This window comes from Leopardus geoffroyi, chromosome D2 (genome assembly GCF_018350155.1).
Source record: "Leopardus geoffroyi isolate Oge1 chromosome D2, O.geoffroyi_Oge1_pat1.0, whole genome shotgun sequence".
Lineage (NCBI taxonomy): Eukaryota > Metazoa > Chordata > Mammalia > Carnivora > Felidae > Leopardus > Leopardus geoffroyi.
In genome coordinates, this window is record NC_059334.1 from 37,739,039 (window position 1) to 37,761,831 (window position 22,793).

At 43.4% G+C, this 22,793-nt stretch overlaps 1 protein-coding gene across 43 annotated transcripts in view; it reads right to left on the reverse strand.

Annotated features, from left to right (window-relative positions):
* KCNMA1 (potassium calcium-activated channel subfamily M alpha 1) overlaps positions 1 to 22,793 on the reverse strand; it is a 729,677-nt gene that overhangs the window by 275,044 nt on the left and 431,840 nt on the right. The window lies entirely within an intron of this gene.

The window sequence follows — 22,793 nt, forward strand, 5'->3', positions numbered from 1 at the left end:
CAATGTTGCTCCTGCTACTTCCAAACAAACTTAAATTTAACATTTTGGTTTTTAACAGTACGGATAATGTTAACTCATATAAATTTCTGTTTAGTTAGCACTCAAGTATCTAAGGCATACAAAGATGTCTAACATGAACTTCACCTAGTTATCAAAATTTGCATGGTGTCTGTTTTAGCTCATTTTCTTTTAAAATGAGGATGTGTAGGGGTGCCTGGGTGGCTCAGTCAGTTGAGCGTCGGACTTTGGCTCAGGTCATGATCTCCCAGCTCATGGGCTCAAGCCCCGCGTCTGGCTCTGTGCTGACAGCTCAGAGCCTGGAGCCTGCTTCGGATTCTGTATCTCCCTCTCTCTCTGCCCCTCCCCCGCTCATGCTCTGTCTCTCTCTCTCTCTCTCTCTCTCTCTCTCAAAAATAAACATTAAAAAAATTAAAAATAAAATAAAATTAAAATGTGTCATTTTTATAAAAATTATAAAAGAATTACTTTGAAAACACATAATTAAGATGTCCAGACTTCTTTTACTCTGCCCCATAAAATAGAATCTTCTTGTGTTGGAATAAAATAAGAGCTCCCTTATCTTGGAGGGATTCAAAGCATGTTTATGGTTTCTGGGATGCAATGTACCAAACAAAAAGTAAATCCCCTCATCTTGCTCTGGGGCTAGGCAAAGTTCCTCGCTGTGGCCAAAGTCTGAGAGGTCCTGACTACGGGGCTGCAGTGTCCTCTAAGCCCCACTGCCTTCAATGGGAACAGAGTCCTGGCACCTTTTCGGGTACCACTGCAGTGAGCTCCGGCTTCTGGTCACCTGCATTACAGATGCCCTAGCAAGATCCTTCTGCTCAGCCATGAGATGCCTCCCTTCTTGTTGCTTTGGGTTCCCCATGGGTCGGGGTCAGGCAGGACATGAACCAGGAACATTAAGAGTCTGATCTAGAGAAGCATGCGGTCACGTCAAAGAAAGACTATACACAGGTCCCCAGTGATCAGATTCCTAACAGCTCCGAGAAAGCAATCAGGAATAACTGGAAAGACAGAAGTGAGACTGAACAGAAGAAAATACTTTTAGAGAGAAGGAAGTCTGAGGTCATTGTCCTCAAGAATCTTCTTTGAGCAAAAAAAGGTTGCATGCCGCGAGAGGGTAAAATGAAACAGGCAGAGCAAGAGAAAAATAACGACCTAGCCACTGGCTCAGGATTAAAAGTTATAACATTTCCTTTGATCTTCACAATAACTCTCTTACGTAGCTAAAGCAAGAGCTCATCTCCGTTTTGCAGGTGAGTTGTTCAAGGTCAACCAAACTGGCTCCAGCCTGAACCACAACTGGGTCCCTGGACTCACATCTGGGGTTTTTCTTGCTTGATCGCTGGGCTGTGTGGGGTGTCCTCTCTCTTTCTCTCTCTCCCTTCACCTTCTCACAGAAGTGAGAGTTGGATGAATCTGATATTCCCCACAGTCCAGTATCACCAGCCCGTAGCCTGCCCCAGCCCCTTCCCTCCCTAGCTCCATAACAGGGGTCAAAACCATGCTGACTTCAAGAGTTTGGTGGAAATCCCATTTATGGCTTTCTAACATGCTGTCCTGCAGAGCCCCTTCATTTCCTAGGAAGGAAGGACTCCTAGGGGGGCTCCAGTTTCTTGCTGGGGTTTAATATGAATCAAGGTAATGCAGTTCAAGCTTCAGTCGATGCCCAGGTATAATTTCAAGGGAAGAAGGGGTTCACAGTGACTGTTCTCTTTTGGGGAGAGGCAGGGTAGAATTCTGCATCCTGGATGTTGCAGCCTGGCCAGCTGGCATGTGAGTGTGATAAGTAACCCTTGCACCCCACCCCACTGCAGGAACTGGGCCGATAACCTTGACCAACAGCATGCCACCCGTCCTATCAGTGCATATTGAAGCAAAAGGCATTATACATTAAAAACAACAACATTTTATAAACTTCCTGTTGGGTGAGTTTTTTATCCATGCTGTTTCAAAGCAACTGGCTTGGTTATAAATCATACTGTGTGCTAGAGAATATATGACACAGCTGTGAGTTACAAGGTCCTAATTTTACCAGCGATTTTAGATGCTGCCATAAACCATCCAAGGTCTGAAGAGAGCTCTAATACATTTTGATTTTTCCTTAAGTCCCCTGAATGGTATTCTAGGCCAGCCATTAAAAGACACTTCATTTCCTCCTTTTGTTTTAGGGAAAAAATAGTCTAGTACCACCAATGCCCTCCTCGCTTTGTTTTCTTCTACAGTGTAGTGCTGCCTCTTCTCTTTCGTCTTAAATTGCTGGGTGTCTAGCCTTAGACAGATGTTCCCTAGGCCTTCTTGTGAGAAAGATGAGATGAGTGTTGGGCTATGAGTCAGAAAACTTCCCAGAGCAGTACCATTTTTACCGAGGACTTGCCTAAGGGGAGGTAGACCTGACCTTGGACCAGGTGGTCCAGTAACATTTTTCACAGAAACATTTTTCCTGTATCTTCTGCCATTACCTTCCTCCCCCCTTCAGCTTGGATAACACCTACTTTCTTGCTTTCCCTCCAGTGTCTAGGCCTTTGTTCATTTGCAAACACTAACTCAGCTTGACCTGACTCTCCACCCCTTTTGTAGCTGATAAAGTCCAACTTCCGACTCCAAAAGTCACCAAAAATGTCACTTCTTTTAGAAAGACTTCCCTGGCTCCATGGATTGGTGCTTCTCTATATGTTCCCAGAGCACCACACTGCCATACTTAGCCCAACACACTGGAACCCTCTATTTACTTCTCTCTCCCCAACAAATGAGCTCACCAGCCCAAACCCCATTTCTTTTGTTGATTCATTTATGTATTAATTCACCAAGCATTGAGGGTTCCTTTCAGTCACTTCACTAAGACTTAATGCAGTGCCTAGATCACAGCAAGTACATAATAAATGTCTGTTGAAGGAAACAAAATGAAGTGAAATGAAGGAATGGGTGGATGGACAGGTGGGTGAATTCCATCTACTATGCATCTGCAAGAGGTGGTCAAAGAGAAGGACCATAATGGGGTATCAGGTTCAGGTTCTCCTCCCCGTTCCTCGATCTTCCCCAAAGAGCTTCAGCTATCCTGCCTTTCCTGAGGTAAATCCACTCCAATTATTTTTACCACCAGTGCAGATCCATCCACACAAACACTGAAATATCCACACTGGTCTACTGACTGGCTTCCCAAAGCAGCGTGCAGAGTCCTCACCATGCTTACTTTTGTCTACAATGCCCTTTCCTCTCCACTCCATTTGATCAAACCCTACCCATGCTTGAAAGCTCAGCTCAAACCCTATGCCCCCAGTGCGTCTCCACGGTACAGCAACTCTCTGCTTTCAACTCACAATCCAGTGCAGACTACACATGTGGCTCCCAACCAGAGAATAATTCAACCGATCTGAGCATATACCTAAATTAAGTGATCAGCACTGAGAAGGCAGGACATGTCACAGCTCTTGTATCATAGTGGGAATATGACTGAAGGAAAGACCTCCTAATTCTAGCCCTGGTCATGCTGCTTACTGGTCATGTGACACTGGAGATAGGCTTCTTGGAATACCCTTGGTCACATCTGCCAAACCTGGAGAACACTGACACCTACCTCACAGAGTTGATTAAATACAATAATGTTCACAAAACGTTTTCACAGAGCTGAAGAGCTGTAGAAAGGCTGTATGTCTTACAAATATACGTAAATAAACTCAAGCAGCCCTGACAGGCCCCAGTTCCTATTAGGCATCAAGGCCACTCCTTCTCTATGTTATACTCCCTTGGCACTGAGCGTCTTTTCAAATTAAGAATTGAACATTCAAGCAGGAGACTCAACAACTCATAATTTAGGTCTGCTTTCGCTCTCACCATGAAATACACACAGGGTGCTGACACCCCGCTCTTGACTTACAAGCCTATTTTGTGAGGAGGCCCCATCCCTCCAAGGCTCTTTCATCCACTCAATATGGTCAGTCCACTGACAGACACGTTGTCTGCATGTTCCACAGTCCTTGCCCACGTGATGGCCCTCAAGGACAGATGCGAAATAGGTACATAAATATCAGTTGTTTAACAGATGCCTATATTCGTTCACTCAGGGCCAGGTGAGCAGGACAGGGAGGATTTGCCATTTGGACTCACTGGGAAATTCCACCGGTTTTAGTATTAATTATTGCCTTGTGTCAATAAGATACCCAATCTAAGAAAGTCAGGCACACCAGCTTGTCTTGTTCAATTACTCTACCATTATAGATCACATGTATAGATAAGTGTATATGTCTCATGTAATCAGCACATGGACAACATGTGAATTATGTCCAAAGCAAAGAGTGCATTTGCATGCATTCCAATGCATATCTTCTCATGTTTACTCATCAGTGTTATTATTGAACTGTTCTATTGACTCATCAAGGACTTCAATCTCCCTTGGTAGACAAGGTACTTTGAATTCCCATATCCATAACTAGATTAAGCTACTCTAGGCAGAAACCGTCTTACATCTCACAGTATAACCCTCATGACAAGCACAGTGCTGTAATCAATACGTTATCTGTTGAATGAATCATTTATTACTCTCAAATTGCATGCCCAAATCCTGTTCTCCTCTCTCTCTGCCTTTTTTTCCAGGCCTCAGGAGACACAGTGATTCTACTCAAATTGTTATCACTTTGAGCCCAGTTACAAGCACCCAAAGCGGATACTGTTGGTGTGCCTGTTCTAAACACCCTTTTATACAAAAACAACTATAATCCTTTGGGCAAAGAGCTGTAAAAACTGACAGCAGCTAAGGAAATTATTCCCCTATGCAGATAACGCTGTGTTCCCAACAGTTCTCAATAAGCAAATAAAATCTCTCAGACAATTAAGTTGCTGTTTAAGGCTATTTGCTCTGGAATTCCCCACAGGTATTCTGAAAGAGTACAAAATGTTGGTGATGAAGAACTAAACTACTGGCTGGGATACAATAGATTATGGAATTAAGACAGACCAGAAACAGACAAACAAGTAAAGTATTATGCAAAACCTTTCAAGGTCCTAATTTTACCTTGCTTCTATGTTCAATAGTATTTTCCTGGACCACTTTCTATCGTCAGGAAATAAAATGGACAGGGAGTTTTATTGTTTTCTGACCACAGTATAGAGATCCATCTACGTTTTGATCAAGATTAAAAACTGGGCAGGTCCACACCAAATGAGAAAAACTGGGAATTTTTTTTTCTAAGTCTTTCTAATCTGTAAGGAAGTTATCCAAAAATCCACAGGCCCTCTCCAATGGGCAAGGAATGAGAAAGAGAATTAGCAGAAAGTTTTTGAGCACTACAGACTAGGCAAATTGACTTCAAGAAAGTGGGGAAATCACTCCATCTATGTTGATTTTCCAATCTGTAAATAGGGAATATTTGTGTGTGTGTGTGTGTGTGTGTGTGTGTGTGTGTGTGTGTGTGTTTAAATAGGGAATATTTGAAAGATGCTTGTGATGTTTGGAAGGTGTAGTCTAGAAACCCCCAATTAACTTTAGAGCGCTTTGCATACATTGATTAGATGGACCGTGAGGTTCTTATTTACTACACAGTCATGACTCATCCTTCGAAGATCTGACCTGCTGAACATAATGACCTTGTCTTTGTGCTGGTGACTAATCATCATTAGGACGGCCAAGAGAGGCTAGCCATACCAATTCTGCCTTCCAGAAGAAGTACAAAAATTATTATTCCTGTTCTATAGATTTAGGGATTAAGTCTCATAAGGAGAACTCTTTAAAAATTATCAAAGAAGGAAGGTCCAGAGATCTAATCACCCTCTTCTAAAACATACCCTCCTTCACTATTTTCTGTGTGGAGGATGGTACCATTAACGGGGAGATATCCAAGCCCAAAGCCAGTCATTCTAGATTTTTCCTATACCTTCATCTTCCACATATCTACCAACCACCAAGTCTTTTAGGGTCTGCTTCCTTGATATTTCTCTTGATTTTTGCCTCTTCTCCATAACTCTGCTTCTGCCTTAATTACCACAAGTCCTTATGACTTCTTCCCTAGATTCTGAAGTGGTCTCAAGCAGTCCTGTCCTCCGTCTCGAGCCAACACAGTCCCAATTTCTCCCAAAGGATGCTCTTTACACTCTTTCCTGCAGACGACAGAATTCTAGAGGATTTTCAGGGAGACACTTCCAAGATCAGACTTGCACATTTCAAATTCGGACACATAATACCCCAAGTCCTGGCAGATATGGCCCATGCCTCCCGGGGTCACCTTTCCAGGGCCTTGCCCCCATTATAGCTGACTCTCAAAGTAAAAACTGCTTCTGCACCTCTCCACACGTGGCGCCTTCCCTATCTTTTCCTGGCCATTACTTACTCATCATTCAGGCCTCAACAGAAGCAACACCATCTCCATGAAGCTCTCTCATCCTTCTAGCACAGAATTGACCACTCCCTCCCTGTGCCAAGCTTATTTTTATTATACTCATTTTTTTTACATGTATCTTCTTCAGTTAGACACTAGACCAACTGAGGACAGATACTGTGTCTTATTTCTGCGTATGCCCAGTGCCTGATACAGAGCCTGGCTCAGAATAGATAAATGAATCAATCAATTAAAACTTTCATGAGACCTTTAACAATTTATCTACTTCTATAGCAGGGTTGGTAAACTATAGCCCATAGGACAAATCTGGCCTGTCACCCCTTTCTTTATTGTCTGTAAGCTAAGAATGTCTATTTTTTACATTTTTATTTTATTTTTTTAAGTTTTTTTTTTTAGTTTATTTATTTTGAGAGAGAGAGAGCATGAGCAGGGGATGGGTGGAGAGAGAGGGAGAGACAATCCCAAGCAGGCTCGACGCTGCCAGCACAGAGCCCTTGTAGGTCTCAATCTCACAAACCGTGAGATCGTGACCTCAGCAGAAATCAAGAGTCGGACACTTAACTGACTGAGCCACCCATGTGTCCTTATTTTTTATATTTTTAAATAGTTAAAACATATTATAATATTTCATGGAACAGGAACACTGTACGAAACGCCCATTTCAGTATCCATGAATAAACTGTAGAGATACAGCCATACCCCTTCTTTCACACATTGTCTATGGCTGCTTTCTTGCTACAAAGGTAGAGTTGAAAGGGTGTGCTGGAGACTATATGGCCCCTAAAGCCTCAACATTTACTAGCTGACCCTTTACTGATGTTGGCTGATCCCTACACTATAGAATAGAACATGGGCACCCGTATCATTTTGTTGTTCCTTCCATTGTTCATTCAGTGGATATTTACTGAGTATCTACCATGTGTCAAGTGTTTTCCCAGGTTCTGGGGATAAAACATAGAGCCAACAAAGGTACTTGCATGATGGAACTCACAGTCTGGGCCTGCAGCAGGAGATAAAAACTAATCAAACCCTCTTACAAGTACCTTTGCTATTACAGTGCTGATGGGTGCCAAGAAATGGTACCAGGGGTAACCTCCCATCATGCTCTGGTGGTTACTGTAATTATCAAACACTGTCAAATCTGTGTTCACATCCACAGCACGAACGTGGTTCTCTTTTCTCCCTTCTCTTTTGCTTCTGCCCTGAGACTCTTCATCCTCGGCCAGCTTTTTCTCTTAAATTGACTTAACAACAAATTTCTACTCCCCGTGTGACACGCATCCTCTTTATAAAACCCCGGCACCAGAACAAAGCCTGGCACATGAGAGACACTCAGGCATCATCACTGAATAAATAAATGGAAGAATTAATTAATTAGTGGAAGAAATGTAGGCAAATTCCTTGGCATCCCTGGGCCTCAGTTTTTGTCATAAGTGAAATAAAGGACAAGATGTTCCCAAGCCCTTCTAGTTTTGTGCTCTGCAATTCCTCATGTCCTTAGAGGGGGTCCCCATCTGGCTTTCTGATTCACTCACTTCTGTGGACATACGGCAGCCTCCCTCTGCCTCTGTAGCCTGATGCATCGTCTCTTGAATGACACACGCACCCTGCCCAAGGCAACGCAGCCCACACCAATCCATTCCACAGATGACTGCTGACAGTGAACGAGGAGTATACCTTGGGGTTTTAGCCAAGGTCTGCTCAAGGTCTTTGGTACAAAGGATGGCCAGGCTGAACACACACCAGCAGAGAAGAGACTTGACATTGGCTTCTTAAATTGACCCACTAGAGCTAAAAATCATGAAGCTTTCTTTCCACACCCATTTTTAAATTGCAGCTTCAACACGGGTGGCCATTGTAAAGCACATGAACACATACACACAAATTACCCCTTTTGTTGTCCCCCCTCCACACACACACAAACACATGGTACTGATCATTTTTAAGGGTTCTGGAACATAAGGAGCTCTGAAAACCTGATTCCCAGATTACTTTGTAGCTCTTTTCCCCTCTGGAAGCAGCTGTGTCCCTTGGGTATCTAGACCCAATAGAGGTGGTCTGAACAACGCACATTTGCACCCAAGGGTCATCTGTTTCTCTTGCTCTGTTAACTGCCTGGTTCCACGGCTGCCATCGTCAGATCATTGAAGTGCTCCTTGAGCAACCACAAATGCTTCTGGGATTCCTGTTAGCCCTAGAATAACACATTTCCTTCTTGAAAACCCTAAACTTTCCAATTGGCAACAGGACATCAGAATTCTGTTTCTCCTTGTGTTGTGGCTCTCTCCCTTCTTCCAGTTTCTTCCCATCATTTTTTTCCCCTCATCTAGAATATTTTTTCAACTTTGCTGAGATGAAGTCCAGCCAGACAGTCAAAAAAAAAAAAAAATGACAGAAATGTCATAACAGAAAAAAACAGGCTTTCTCTTCCCTAAAAATGAGTTGATATAAGGAATGACAACTCGAGATAAAAATATTCACTACTTTTTTTGGCCTCTTTTCATATTATTCTGCATCTGCTAGGCGGCTTGAAAGCATATCATATGAAAAGCTCTATTATCTTCCCCAGAAATGACCTTTGGGACCCACCCAATGGCAGTTAATGGTAATATCATGCTAACTCACCTCGCAGGAGGAAGGAATGAAATACTAACACAACACTAACACAGTACATGCCTTATTTAAATACTGTAGTTCTGGTTCATCTATCGGAGCTGCTTTACTGGGATACATGTATTATGATCACACTCGAGTTTATTAATAAAGTTCCTATTTCTGTGTAGGTTTGACAAACATATCTATTCAGGATCTGCACACTCTTCCATTTTTCATAGCTGGCCAGCTTGACATACAAGAAGGAAAGTGACAGGTCCTTCAGTATTTCTTTCAAATCCGAAACCATTTCAGTCAAAGGACAGAAGGCACATATTCCACCAAAGGACAGAAGGCTTAAAAAGATTAGATAAACAATTGAAGAGAATCCTTTGTTTTAGGGCAACACTCTGGAGTCAGGCTAGGGTATCTCCTTTCCTTGGCCTTCCTGGGACATCTTAGCACATGTTTAGCCTGAATACATATGCCTACTTTTTAAAATTTCTATCTATTGGCCTGACATTTGTCTTTTTCAAGCTTTCACAGATAGTCTGAGGCACCTTTTGAGGGATATGCTATCTCGAAGAGTCAAAAACAGAGCTTACATTCGCCGAGGTTCATTCACCAGGATTGAAGGAGGCAGAATTCGGAGGACAGAAGCTTCTGTGTGTTTCATTCCTAATTTCTCCCACTAGGTGGCAGAACCACACAACAAATCTTTTCAGAAGCGTGGCCTAGAAAACGCGGTCCTGCTACAGTGAGGGACTGGAGAGAGTCTCTGAGGGCCAAGAGAATAGACATTTGGGGCAGGTCACTGTAGGGAAAAAACGTGTGACACCTGGGTTTCCCTCAGATCCCTTCGTGCTTGCACTGGATCCCTCCTCTCCACCAGACTAGAAGCGCTTTTACTAAGGGAGTAGGGTGGGTAGTAAGCAAAGGCTATTGCTCAAAATGAACAAAAACCAAAAATAGGAATGAGAAGTCCTGAGACAACGTGCGCTTTGCTCCAAATGCAAGAACATTGGAAAAGGGATTTCTGTCCCAGTTTGCAAATTCAAGTTAAGTGTTTTAAGTCGCCTAAGATACTCACCCGCCACATTATGGATATTTATTGGTGAATCTGCTGTAACCTGTTTAGTGTTGTCAGCCGATGTCAGGACATACATAGTCTTTGTTAGGATGCTGGACAATAGATGTGGTAAGTGGGAAAACAGTCTAGTATGACTGTTTCCTATAGAGAAGAATTTCTGTGTCCCAAGCAGAGAGATAATATTGCAGCCTAGACCAGTTTTTAAAGGGCAAGTCACTGTGGCCAAAGATAACTGTTCTCGAGGAGGAGGAGGAGGAGGAGGAGGAGGAGGAGGAGGAGAGGGGGAGGAGGGGGAGGAAAGGAGAGGAGAAGGCCCTACTGGACACTGAGGATGTGTCTACATAGCAAGAATCTGCCAAACATGATCAGCTGCTAACGTTTTAAGGGGGAAATTCATTCCCCAGCTAGAGACAGCCTTCATCTGGCAGGCTTCACTCATCTGTTATCTTCCCATCCCTGGAAACATCTGGGTTTACAAGCCAGGGTTTACAGACTTGCCCTTCCCACAGCAGGGGAAAGATACCTCACTCACAGTCTAAACACCAAGCCCTGTACAGCAACTAACACGTGTACTTGTTTTAAGGTCTGTGGAATGAAGGAATGAGGATGATAATAGCAGTAACAATGGTGGCATTTAATGGAGTCTCTTCACTAGAACCGAGATTCAGGGAAGGTGAGTGAGGTGTGCAGGGAGCAAGCACCTGGAGGGGCTAGGGCTGGACCGGGAGTACCTAGCAGGAATGAAAAGCTCAGGCTCTTAGATCACAAAGACCCGAGTTTGAATCCTTGCTGAAGTCACACAGCAAAGGAGACAGCTCACCTCTCAGAGCTCCAGGGTCTCTTATCTAGGGCTGTTGGGAGGATCAAATGAGACATGCAGATAAAGAGCAAAGTCCAACACCTGCTGCACAATACTAGGTAGCTCTAGAAATAACAGCAATAGCATGGGCAGAAATAGGATGTTACTTTAGTACTATTACATTTCTTACTGATTTCAGAGGAAAGTTTATGCCCAGTTTATCAAAACCGATCAGTAGGGACCACGTGCAAAACACTGTGGCAAACAGTAAGTGGAATGTAAAGGAATACATAACATAGCTGTTATTCTAGAGCAGGGATCACATCACAGACTTTCAATAAAGAGCCAGATAGTGAAGATTTTAGGCTTTGGGGACCCTAGATCTCTGGCTCACTGCCCAAGATAAGATGTAAATAAGTGGGTGTGGCTATGTCCTAATAAAACTTTAGGAAAACAGGCAATGGGCAAGCTTTGCCAGTTTCTGATCTAGTTCATCAGCCAGGACATGGACTTATAAAAATACTTTATACATGACTTATAAAAAATATAGTCAACTTTGGAAGGGAGACCATGAATGATTCAGATGATGGCGGTTTCAGAAGGGGCGAGATCGTAACTGGCTGTGTTCAGGTGAGCACAGAGGACGGATGAGCATCAGTTGCTAGCCAGGGGGTGGGGTCTACCAGAGTCATGGAGTTGGGGCATATCTGCAGCGGGGATCGGGGTGGCTGGTGAGTAAGCTGCTTGGTGACCACAGGGAAGAAATTCACCGAGAGAGGTAGAAAGGGAGGCCGCGTGAGAATATGAAAGGCAAAGATTGTGAGATTGAGTTTTGACAAAAAGGACGAATTTGTTCTGCCCCTGGTCTGGCCGTGGAAAAGTTCTGCAATCCACCCAGGAAATAATAAATGAGCCGTACCCTCTGTGAGGTGGGTTGCTAAATTCTTATCTGGCCTTAAAGACAGAAGTTGAATTGAGCAGTTGTTACTTGAGAGCAAAGTGTCGTCAAACCGGTATTTGATTTTTATTTCTGGTAATACAATGTGGCTCATGAAAAATGGAGCTTTGCTCACCACCTGTCATCTGCCCTTACTTTTGCCAGCAGGCCCGGGTCCAGGCTGGGGCATCTAGGTGTCTCCAGGTAGGATGACTGGGAAAGAGCGTTTGTTAGAATAAATTATCCTGGGGGTGGAGAGGAGTCAGGCTCTATCATTCTCCAGAAAAGGGAGCTGAGAGGCTCTGTCCCGCAGGGAGGGAGGAGGTCTGGCAATAAAGTCTCAGAGCTGCTTCCCGTGTCCACTTTCTCCCTACCTGGTCTGCCAGCCAAGTCGATCCATCACGGCCCTATCTCATCGAGAAGAATCAAGGCATCTATTTTTTCAAGATGATGCAAAGGTAAATATACGTCCAGTCCTAGAGATTTAGGTTGCTTGAGAAGGCTGTTCCAATAATACCCCAGATGAAGTACAGCCATCTGGAGAGGTTTTGGCATCTATGAAAACCTACTGCTGAATTTGTTCCTTGAAGACATTCATTTTGAGATGTTATTTCCAATTTGGCATATAACAGAGCTGTACACGTCAATGAGGATTTAGAATCCCTGCTACCTACAGAGGGCATCTTATTTAAAGCATGCCCTGACAAAGCAACATCAAGGGAATACGGTCGGAAATCTCTTACAGAGGAATAATTTCTCTAGAAGCAGTTTCAGCCAGAGCAGCTACCAGAGCAGCAATTAGCTCCCTGAAACACATCTAAACTTTCTGCGTGCCACTTTGCTGGGGCTGCCTTCCTTCAGAGCCCAGTCAAAGGGACGGAACTCAGTGAGTTCATCGCTCTTGCCACACAATAGCAATCCAGTCCCAATGCTTTTCCCAAGGCGCATGGCACCACTTAATAGCCCTCTCCACCCCAAAATAGCTCAGGCAAACAGTACAGCCCATAATCTCTAACCTGACACTATTTCAAGATGGACCAATGGTGGTAACATAGATTGTTTTTATTTATTTGGCTACTTGTATAGAATAAACCAAGAGGTTCAGAAAAAGGGGGCTGGGGAAAAGGGGAAAAGGTGTTTTAAGGCCAAAACCAAAAGTAGTTTGGAGGCTACTAAGTTATAGAAATTGTATTAACTCAGTTTTTTTAAAAAAATGGATTGGGTTATTTTTCTTCTAAATGTCCTTTCTCACCTAGGAGTACCAAAGAACTTTCTGTTTAGGGGGCTTTTCACCTTTTCTTAGGGGACTGGAATGGGAGGAAGCTGCACTCAGTATTTGCTCTGATTAGACAGGGCTGTTAGATTAATTTTTTGTAAGTGAGACTATAATGGCTAGTTAATTTTATAACTTGAAAGCTAGCATAATAGAACACTGAGGAACATAAGCCTTGGAGGTAGAGTGCCTGGGTCCAAAGCCTGGCTCTGCCACTTACTCACTATATGACTCTTGGCAAGTTATAGAACCTCTCTAGGCCTTGGTTTCCCCATCTGGAAAATGGGGCTAAAAATGATCCTTATTTCATGGTGGTGTTTGGAAGACTAACTGGGATAATTACAAATTGTACCTGTACATGTACAAACACACATATACATACACACATGTAAAGATGTAAGATGTGAACAGATCCAACAATACCCTAGTTACGGAAGCACCTTCTCTTTTAGAGCACATGCTTCTTCTCTCTCTTTCTCCATCTCCAAAGACATCTGGCCCCCAAAAGGGAAGCCACACTTTTCTTTTATTGTTATTGTTATTATTGTTATTGTTTTATTGTTATTGTTATTATTTTAAATTAAACCACTAACTACAGGGAAGGGTTTACATAGAAGGCTTTGGGTTTTAGAGCATCTGTGTCCAACTGCCTCAGGTCACCTCTGGTGGTTCTCAAAGGCCCTTCCTTCTAGACCCTGGGCAATGGGACCAGGAGAGCCCTTGGGGTGGTGGGGGGAAGAATGGGGAGTTTATGGTCATAGCGGCTGACTCAAGTCAAGTTATTAGATGTCAAACACTTTGTGGGAATGCAAAGTGAGCCTATCCTTACCTCTGACTAACTGCCAAGGATCCACTGACTTTGAGCCAATTTATCTCCCCTCCTCCAGCCTACTTAATCTCGCTCTGATCCAGCAAAGTCCAAGACAGTCCTGTAGGGGGCACCAGAGACCTTTCCTTTCAGAGCCCAGAAGGCCATTTCAAAATGCAGCAGTAGAGTCCTGGGGAAGAAGCTGGAGCTGGAGCCAGGCCCAGAGCTTCTTTTGTGCGGTTGTTGCCTACTGAGGCCTTAAATAATGTAATCTGGATAGGGTGGTGGGGAGTCTCACTTCGATGGTGTACATCTGTACATCAGTCCTCTCATTAAAAATCACTTCAGTAAACATTTGTTAAGCTTCCACGGTTTACAAGGGTGTCCCAGACATACAAAAAGTAAAAATTCATGGTACGTTCTATCACAAGACACAGTCTAAAAAAAAATTGTTAATGTTTATTTACTTCTGAAGGAGGGAGAGCGAGACAGAGCATGAGCAGAGGAGGGGTAGAGAGAGACAGAGACACAGAATCGAAAGCAGGCTCCAGGCTCTGAGCTGTCAGCACAGAGTCCAATGCGGGGCTAAAAGTCACAAATGGTGAGATCACGACCTGACCTGAGCTGAAGTCGGACGCTCAACCGACTGAGCCACCGAGGCACCTCTCTCACAAGACACATTCTAAGGCAGTGTGGTCAGGTGGAATTCTTGTGATGATGGCAATGTTCTATATTTGTGCTGTCCAACACCACAGCCATTAACCACACGGTGCTAGCGAATGCTTGAAATGTAGCTAGTATGAATGACAAACAGAGCTTTGAGATTTTATTTAATTTTGATTAGTCTACATTTAAGTAGCCCAATGTTGTTAGTGGTTACCTTACTGGACATTTCAGTCCAGACTAGAAAGCCTGGCTACTTCGAATACAGTCCCCAGACTAGAAACACCAGCCTCACCTGGAAACATGTAGAAAGGCAGAATATCTGGTCCCGCCCAAACTTCCCAAATCAGAAACTGCATTCTAAGACCTCCCAGTATTTCACATGCACATGAAGACTAGGAAGCACTCTTCTAGGGAGAAATTAACTCAACGTTCACAATTAGAAGATGTATATACATGGTTCTCAACCTTATTGCATTTTTGATGCAATGGAGAACATTAAAAAATGCTGAACCTGGGTCATATCCCCCAACCCTGAGACTCTGATTTAATTGATTGGAGGTTTGGTCTGAACTTCATGAGTTTTGAAAACCTTCTGGGGGATTCTTGTGGACAGCCAAATGTATAAGCATCCCAGAATAGCCTAGGACAGTGGTTCTCAAAATTGGGTGAATATCAGCGTGGCCAGGAAGGTGTGCAAAACAAAGATTGTCAGATTAAACTCTGGGAGTTTTTGATTCATTGGGTCTGTGCTGGGTTCTAAGAATCTGCATATCTAACAAATTTTCAGGTGGTGCTGATGCTGCTGGTATGGGAACCACACCTTGAGAACCACTGGACGAGTAATTTTAAAAGCATGGGCTCAGAAATCAGATTGAACTGGGCTGAGTCCTGGAGCCACACTTACTACCTGAGAAAGTTATGTAACTCGCAAACCTCAGTTCTCTAAATTGTAAAATCAGACTATAGTATTTACTCATTGGGCTGCTGTGAACATTAATTCAGATAATGTATATGAGATGCTGGGCCCAGTGTCTGCCTTTAATAAGCAAGTAATTGTTCATTATTATCATCCTTGAAAGAAAACACATTCATTCATTCATTCATTCATTCATTCAACAAGCACAAATTATGTGCCAGGCACTGTTCCAGGCACCAGGACACAGCAAAAAAACAGGACGGTCAATGTTCCTGCACAAAGGTGTCATGGAACTTGTACTGTAACTGATAATATAACACAGATGATAATACTGCTTTTATAGCACTAATTGTAAGAGCAAAAGAGAAAAACGTCAGGGAATTCATTCCAACTGGAAAAATGGGAAGGCTTTACATGGGTGGTGAAGTTAGGGCTGTGCCTTAACAGGGAGAGGGATGCCAGCCAGTGAGATGGGGCAGAAACTCACTCTGCCCTCAGCAGAGGGAACACACAGCAAGGTAGATGCAATTAGCAGCCTGGTGGACCCCTGGCGGGAATTGTAAGGGGCAGGGGAGGCTGGGAGTCAAGTCTGTGTGCCTGGGGCTGCCCACAAGGGGCTGCCTCTACTTTCTGGCCAAATCATATTCGGGGTTTTATGGTTTTGTTTTGTTTTGTTTTGTTTTGTTTTGTTTTGTTTTGTTTTAAGTTTCAATACACTGAAAATTCCTGATGTCGGGAAACAGAAACCAGGCAAAGGCTTTCACCATTGAGTACTTTTACCAAATGCAGAGGCCAGTCAACAGAAGGCTAGATATTAACTGCACCTCACTTTACCCGTTGTGGGATTCTTCAAGCAAGGAAGTGGCCCTGGGGCCAGACACCCTATGATGTAGAGGGCAATGGAAAGCCTCCTAAGACTGCAGCTGTGCCCTGAGAGAATAACGAGAGGAAAGGTGACTCCACACGCTGCTTTCCCTGGGAACACGTCATAACTTGTCGCCTCATCTGGCATTCTAAAATTCTGGTTTCTCTCCATTCTTTAAAATAAGCTCCAAAAAAAGCAAGAAAGCATGAATTCTAAGGAAAGGAAGCTTTTAAGCAGGGGGCATGTAGACCTAACATGTTCCCCTCAATTGCTGCAGCCACGTGGGAAGCCCCCACCCCCCCCCCCGCCCCGCACCAGAGCAAATGTTTAAGAATAATGAATAGTAGGCATATCGGTTTAGTAATTCACCAGGTCCCAAGAAAAGAAGAAGAAGAAGAAAAACACTACGTGGAAGTGAGGAGAGGGGAGGGGAGTCCTCAGGCTCCAAGCAAGATTTCCCCAAAGGTCTCCTCCCATAACAGGGTAGAAACGTATGACAAGGCAAGGGCGTGGAGGGCCCAGAATGCCTACTAGGTCTTTTGGACTCCAAAAGACTGTGCAGAGCCACTGGCTCCATGATTTGGGGCAAGATACTTAACTTCTCTGAACCTCAGTTTCCTCTTCAGCAAAATAGGAGTATTAATAATAATACCGCTTTTGATGGGCAGAATAATGCCCACCCCCCCCAAAAAAAAACATTCATGGTAATCCTCAGAACCTGGGCATATGGTAATTTACATGGCAAAAGGTAATCACAGTAGCAGACAAATTAAGGTTACTAACCCGCTGACCTTAATATGGGGTAAGTATCTTGGATTATCCATGTAGGACCCCAGTATAATCACAAGGGTCCTTAGAAGTAGGAGCAGGAGACAGGAGAGAGACAGTCTGAGGAAGGTGATGACAGATGGCAAGATCAGTGAGACGTGGTAAGAGGACTCAACCCAGGGCTGCTGGCTTTGAAGATGGAGGAAGGGGCCCCAAGCCAAGGAGTGTGGGTGGTCTGTGAAAGATGGAAAAGGCAAGGTAAGAGAACATTCCTCTGAGCTTCCAGAAGGGAGCACAGCCCTGAAGACTCTTGTCCCTTAGTCCAGAGAGACCCAAGCTGACTTCTAATCTACATACCTGTAAGAAATAAACTTGTGTTGGGGCACCTGGGTGGCTCAGTCAGTTAAGCATCCGACTTTGGCTCAGGTCATGATCTTACAGTTCATGAGTTCGAGCCCCACATTGGGCTCTGTGCTGACAGAGCTTGGAGCCTGCTTCGGATTCTCCCTCTCTCTTTGCCCCTCACCCACTCATGCTCGTTCGCTCTCTCTGTGTCTCTCTCTCAAAAATAAATAATAAAGCATTAAAAAAAAAGAAAGAAACTTGTGTTAAGCCACCGCCATTTGTGGCGCTCACTTGTTACTGTAGCAAGAGGAAACAAACACATCCATCTTGCGGGGCTGTGGGGCTGATGCCTTGTGCAAGGAAGGGTGCTTTCTTCTCTAGGATGGCATTATCATTGGTGGGCACCTGCTGCCCACAGGGTCGGCACAGGGTAGGCTGGTCTCCTCTCCCCTTCGAAGCGGGCCACTGCTCCCCAGTTTCACCCACCACGGCAAGCCGGGCTGAGCTGGTGCCTTGCAGAAGCCTCCTCGCGTTCCTCCACCCACATAAGCTCTTTCTCCTGTGAACTCCCACAGCCCTTACAGCCTGTACCTGACAATTTGGGACTTAATTATACAGCGGGCAGTGTTACTTGCTGTTGCTGCATGCGTGTTTATTTTGGTTCTAAAACTAGATTGAAACCTCAGTCTCAAACAGGAACTACGTTTTGTCCTTTTGTTGTTGTTTTTGAGGATCTGAACTTTTTTTTTTTTTTAAATCCTGTTTTTATCACCTTTTGACACAAAAAAAGTACTGCCTGGGCATATATTTATAAGCAGATATCTTATTTTAATTGCCTTGTGGCTGGGCACTAACTCATTTTTCTATTTTTTATCAGAGTTCTCTATTTTCTAGCAGTGTTCTCCAGAGATGCTGAAGTCTAACATGGGTTAGAGGAACAGGTACGTTTATAGTTGACAGTTTTTCCACCCTGGGTTCAAAGCCTGGGGCTCCTTACCATCGCCTGATTTCCTTAATCAGAGAAGAGGGGCAATGTTGGAGATCATAGTAAAACATAGTAAAACAGGGTGGCCAGACATGGTCCCCTCATCTCAGTGCTGAATACACAGTAATCACTCAAAAAAAGCTAGCGAGATGAGTGGCCAGTGAGTGCATCATTATTTTTTCTCTCCTCTCTCCTTTTAACCACACAAAATGACCCTCAATGAAACCACATAAATAAATACACAGAGGAGGCACAGTCTGTTGACCTACCTTGGGGATACAGTTCCCCCAAAAATGAGACAGACAGAAGAGCTCTCCTCAGCATGTTATTCTAGTCTCAAAATAAAATACATCTCTCATTTCAAGGTACATTTATTTTAGTGAGGTAGGATAAGGATTTGGTGAGAGAAACAAAAATGAATAAGCTGGTGTGTGTGGGAACAGGAATTAAAATAAGCAGAGACTTGCCGCCTGCCAACGTGGATGTCCTCACATCCCGCTGCCTTATTTTTGGTTCCATTCTGGTTTGTTTTCTTTCTTGGTGCTTTAAAATATGATAGGTAGGTTAGAAAGAGAAGCCTGGGATCATCGTGAACCCCGTCCTAGGTACATGGTATTTTACTTAAACTGCCTCACAAAATCCCCTCTGCAACCCTGTGAGGTGAGTACTGCCCATTCATTGGGCAGGTGGAAAACTGAGTTTAAGACAGGTAAAACAACCTTGCTTAAGGTGACCCATTGGCCAAGCCAAGATGTGAATTGAGGTGGTAGCCCAGAGCTTGGCTCTGACCCACTCTGCTCTATTGACAGCATGTGTGGAAGCCTCTAGTCTCTCCCTCTCTCTCAGGTGGAACAGATCTGATCCCCAAGGTGCTAAGGTACCTTGGGACTCGGGAGACTCCAGACAAGCTCTATGTGTTCCCCAGGTCCTAGTGACAACTCTAGAAACTGAAGGTGGGCAAGGACAAGTGGGATGGGGATGAGGAGTCATGAGGACGTGTGTTCTTAAATAAGAGCTCTTCCCCTCCCTGCCTGCCCGAAGTGAATCTCTCTCAGTAAGGAGAGATGGAGACGTGCCAACAGAAATTAGCCAAATCAGCTCAGTCACCCCAACGCAGTCCTCAAAACCCCCAATCTTTCGAGGCTAAGGACAGAGGCAGAAGAACAGCATGAATACAGACATAAAATCAGATCAAATCTGGGGCAAATCACCCCTTCCACCTCTTCCAAGGCTACGCAACCTGGGACAAGAGCTATCGTCGCTGAATCTGTTTCCTTATCTGCAAAATGGGGAAAGTAACTCCCAGCTCACAGGACTTTTCTGAGAATTAAGTGAGTTCATATATGTAAGGGGCTGATCAGAGTTCCCACCACATGGTAGAACTGGAATTAGCTGTTATTATCAATACACCATCAGATGCACTAAGATAATACGTACATAAAGTAAACCAATACAATACTATATAATATGCAAGCATACATTACGATAAGAAGTCAAATGTGGTGTGCATTTTGCTTTGGCAAAGGTAAGGATGGGGGTCATAGCCCTTGTTCTGTTTTGCACCCACATGACTCCAGCTATAGCGCAGTCCCCTGTGTCATAGAGCTCAGCAGGTGTGTGCAGGAGAAATAGAACAGACTGCACTTTTCCTCAGCTTATGCCAGACCTCAACCAGTAAAGGCAGCACCCTTTCATTTTCCAGGAGGAGGGTAGCACTTCCTGAAATGCCCCCCGTTTAATGGGATTATTCCTTCTACTGTATAAGCCATATCTCATGGGAATGTTCATTTTATATTTGGCAGCTCATCAGCACAATAATTGTTTCACGATGTAATAACCCATGTATTAAATCAGACACGGAAACCTCCTTGAAATATTATTCTACTGAATTCTCTTCCATAACAGGAAGACCAGTGGTGGAGCTCACCCAAGGGGCTGAGAACCACAAGCATTTCATTAAGGATGCCTTCTCCTACAAGGGGGGAAAGGTTATTTGTTGTTGGTATTTTTATTATGATTTTATAGCCCAAAAGTTTGTTGGTCTGTTTTCAGTTTCAACACACTTATGCTTCTTAACGCACTGTATAATTTGCCTATTTACTAGGCTCATTTTTTTTCCTGTTCTTCCCTCACTGCAACATTATGGGGTAGGATGCTATTTTATTCACTGTTGTTTCCAAATCATCTGGAAAAGTGCCTGGCACATAGTAGGTATTAATAAATACTGTTCAATTGAAGCACATTTTAAAGGTTTAATTTTTGAAGAGAAACCATAGCAGATGCAAAAGCATATCTCATTTCTCTTCTTTTTTCTTTTTCTTCCCCTTTTCCTGTTCACTCTGGTGGATTTTTCACTAGATGAGAACACCAAGCCAAAAATCAGGATTAAATCATTCCCAAGAAGGCATGAATTTTTAAAACATCCAAGTTCTCCTGACACAAAGATGCTTTTAGTCTCACAAGGAGACTTGGCTCTATATCCTTACCCTGGGGTGAGATCTGCTCGCTGCACAGGAGTGTGTCTCCACCAGTCATGAAGGACTATCCTCAATCACCTAGGACCACAAGGGACCAAGAGAGAATGGAGCTTGACATAAAATTCCAACTCATGAAGTGTGGCGACTAGATGATAATTTAAGTCCAAACCTCCCATTTTTCAGAAGGGAAAACTGAGGGTCTAGAAGCAAAGTGGTTGTTCCAGTGTACAGAGTAATTAGAAGAGAAGAGAAGACAAGGCAGATTCCTTTCCCTCCTCCCTCCCTCCCTCTCTCCCTCCTTCTCTCTCCCTTCCTCTCTTCTTTCCTCTTCCCCTTCCTTCTTTCTCTGTCTGTCTGGAGTTTTTCAGGGTCTGTGCACGCTCATGGGTACATGGGTACATGCGTGTACGTGTGTGCACACATGCGTGTGTATACTCTTTGCAACAGGATGGTCTAGGATGAACCATGGTTAGCAACCCATATGTAATTGTGACTCAGGAATGTTGATGGTTTGATTTCACCAATTTCCCAGTCCTTCCCAACAATCTAGATGCCAAATTTCCCATGAACAATGCAAGAATCCTGGAGACATTCTGAGCTGAAAGTACCTGAGAAATCATCTAACCTAACCTTTATTTTACAGATTATAAACAACAGGCTAAGTGAAAGAAAAGTGAGCTCCCCAGGTCACAAAGCCAGTTAACAGTCAAGCTGAGGTAGCTGGGACCCTCAGTACCAGAACATATTCAGGTTACTTCTCAGATTTGTGAGTGGCTCTGATGGTTTCATCAAGCTGGCTGGAAAACCCAATCTAAGCAAGCAGGTCTCAAATCAAGGATGACGACTTTTCCATTGAGTGAATGAATACAATTCTAATGTGAAAATCCGTCCAAAATAGAATCCTTATGGGATATACACACATAGATACACACAGATATGTGTGTATGTGATTATTGCATACATCATATACAAAGGGTGCTTCTTTTTCTAAATACTTGATATGAGGCATGTAATAAATTCACAATGCTAGCAAGGACATCAAAAACATACTGCTAGTGGAAGCATATCTTGACACAACATTTCTGAAAAGTGAACCATCAATTTCTGTACAAACTAAAGTATATGCATGCTTTGATTCAGCAATTACTCTTCCAGGAACCTAGAACCATCTAGAGAAATAAAATTGCACAGATGTGTGGATGAGGGTGTTTATTAAAACATTGTTTACAGAGCAAAAAGAAAATAATCAGGTGGTCCATCATTAGGGCTGTGTCCAAATGAACTGCAACACAACAATTTGTAGAATTCTGTGTAACTCTAATAAAATGAATTATTACAGAGCTGAAGGGATGTCCATCATTTATTTGTTAGTGAGAAAACCAAATTCCAGTGCAATGTCATGGACACACGTATTTGTACAAAGACCACCTCCTCTACAACATATATATGTACACATCCATGTTTGTAGCAATGGGGCATGAAGGAAAGATATGGAAGTCTATGAACACTGAGCATCCCAGGGAGAAGGCAGTGAGAACGGGGAAGACATGATTGATATTTCCTTTATACGTCTTTAAATGTTTATACTGAGTGTAATATACATAAAACCTTGGTTTGCGAGCATAATTCATTCCAGAAACACACTTGTAATCCAAAACATTTGTATATCAAAGCAAATTTCAAGAACCGTTGGTTCAGTTGTGATCGTGTGACATTCAGCCTCACATACGACTCATATTGCAAGGCATCACTCGTTTACCAAGTTAAAATTTCTTAGAAATGTTTGCTTGTCTTGCGGAACACTCGCAGAACAGGTTACTTGCAATCCAAGGTTTTATTTCTATTACTTTGAAAAAAAATTGAGGTAACACCAAAAATTTCTAAAAATACAGATTGGATGCACAAATCGTCCTCTGAAT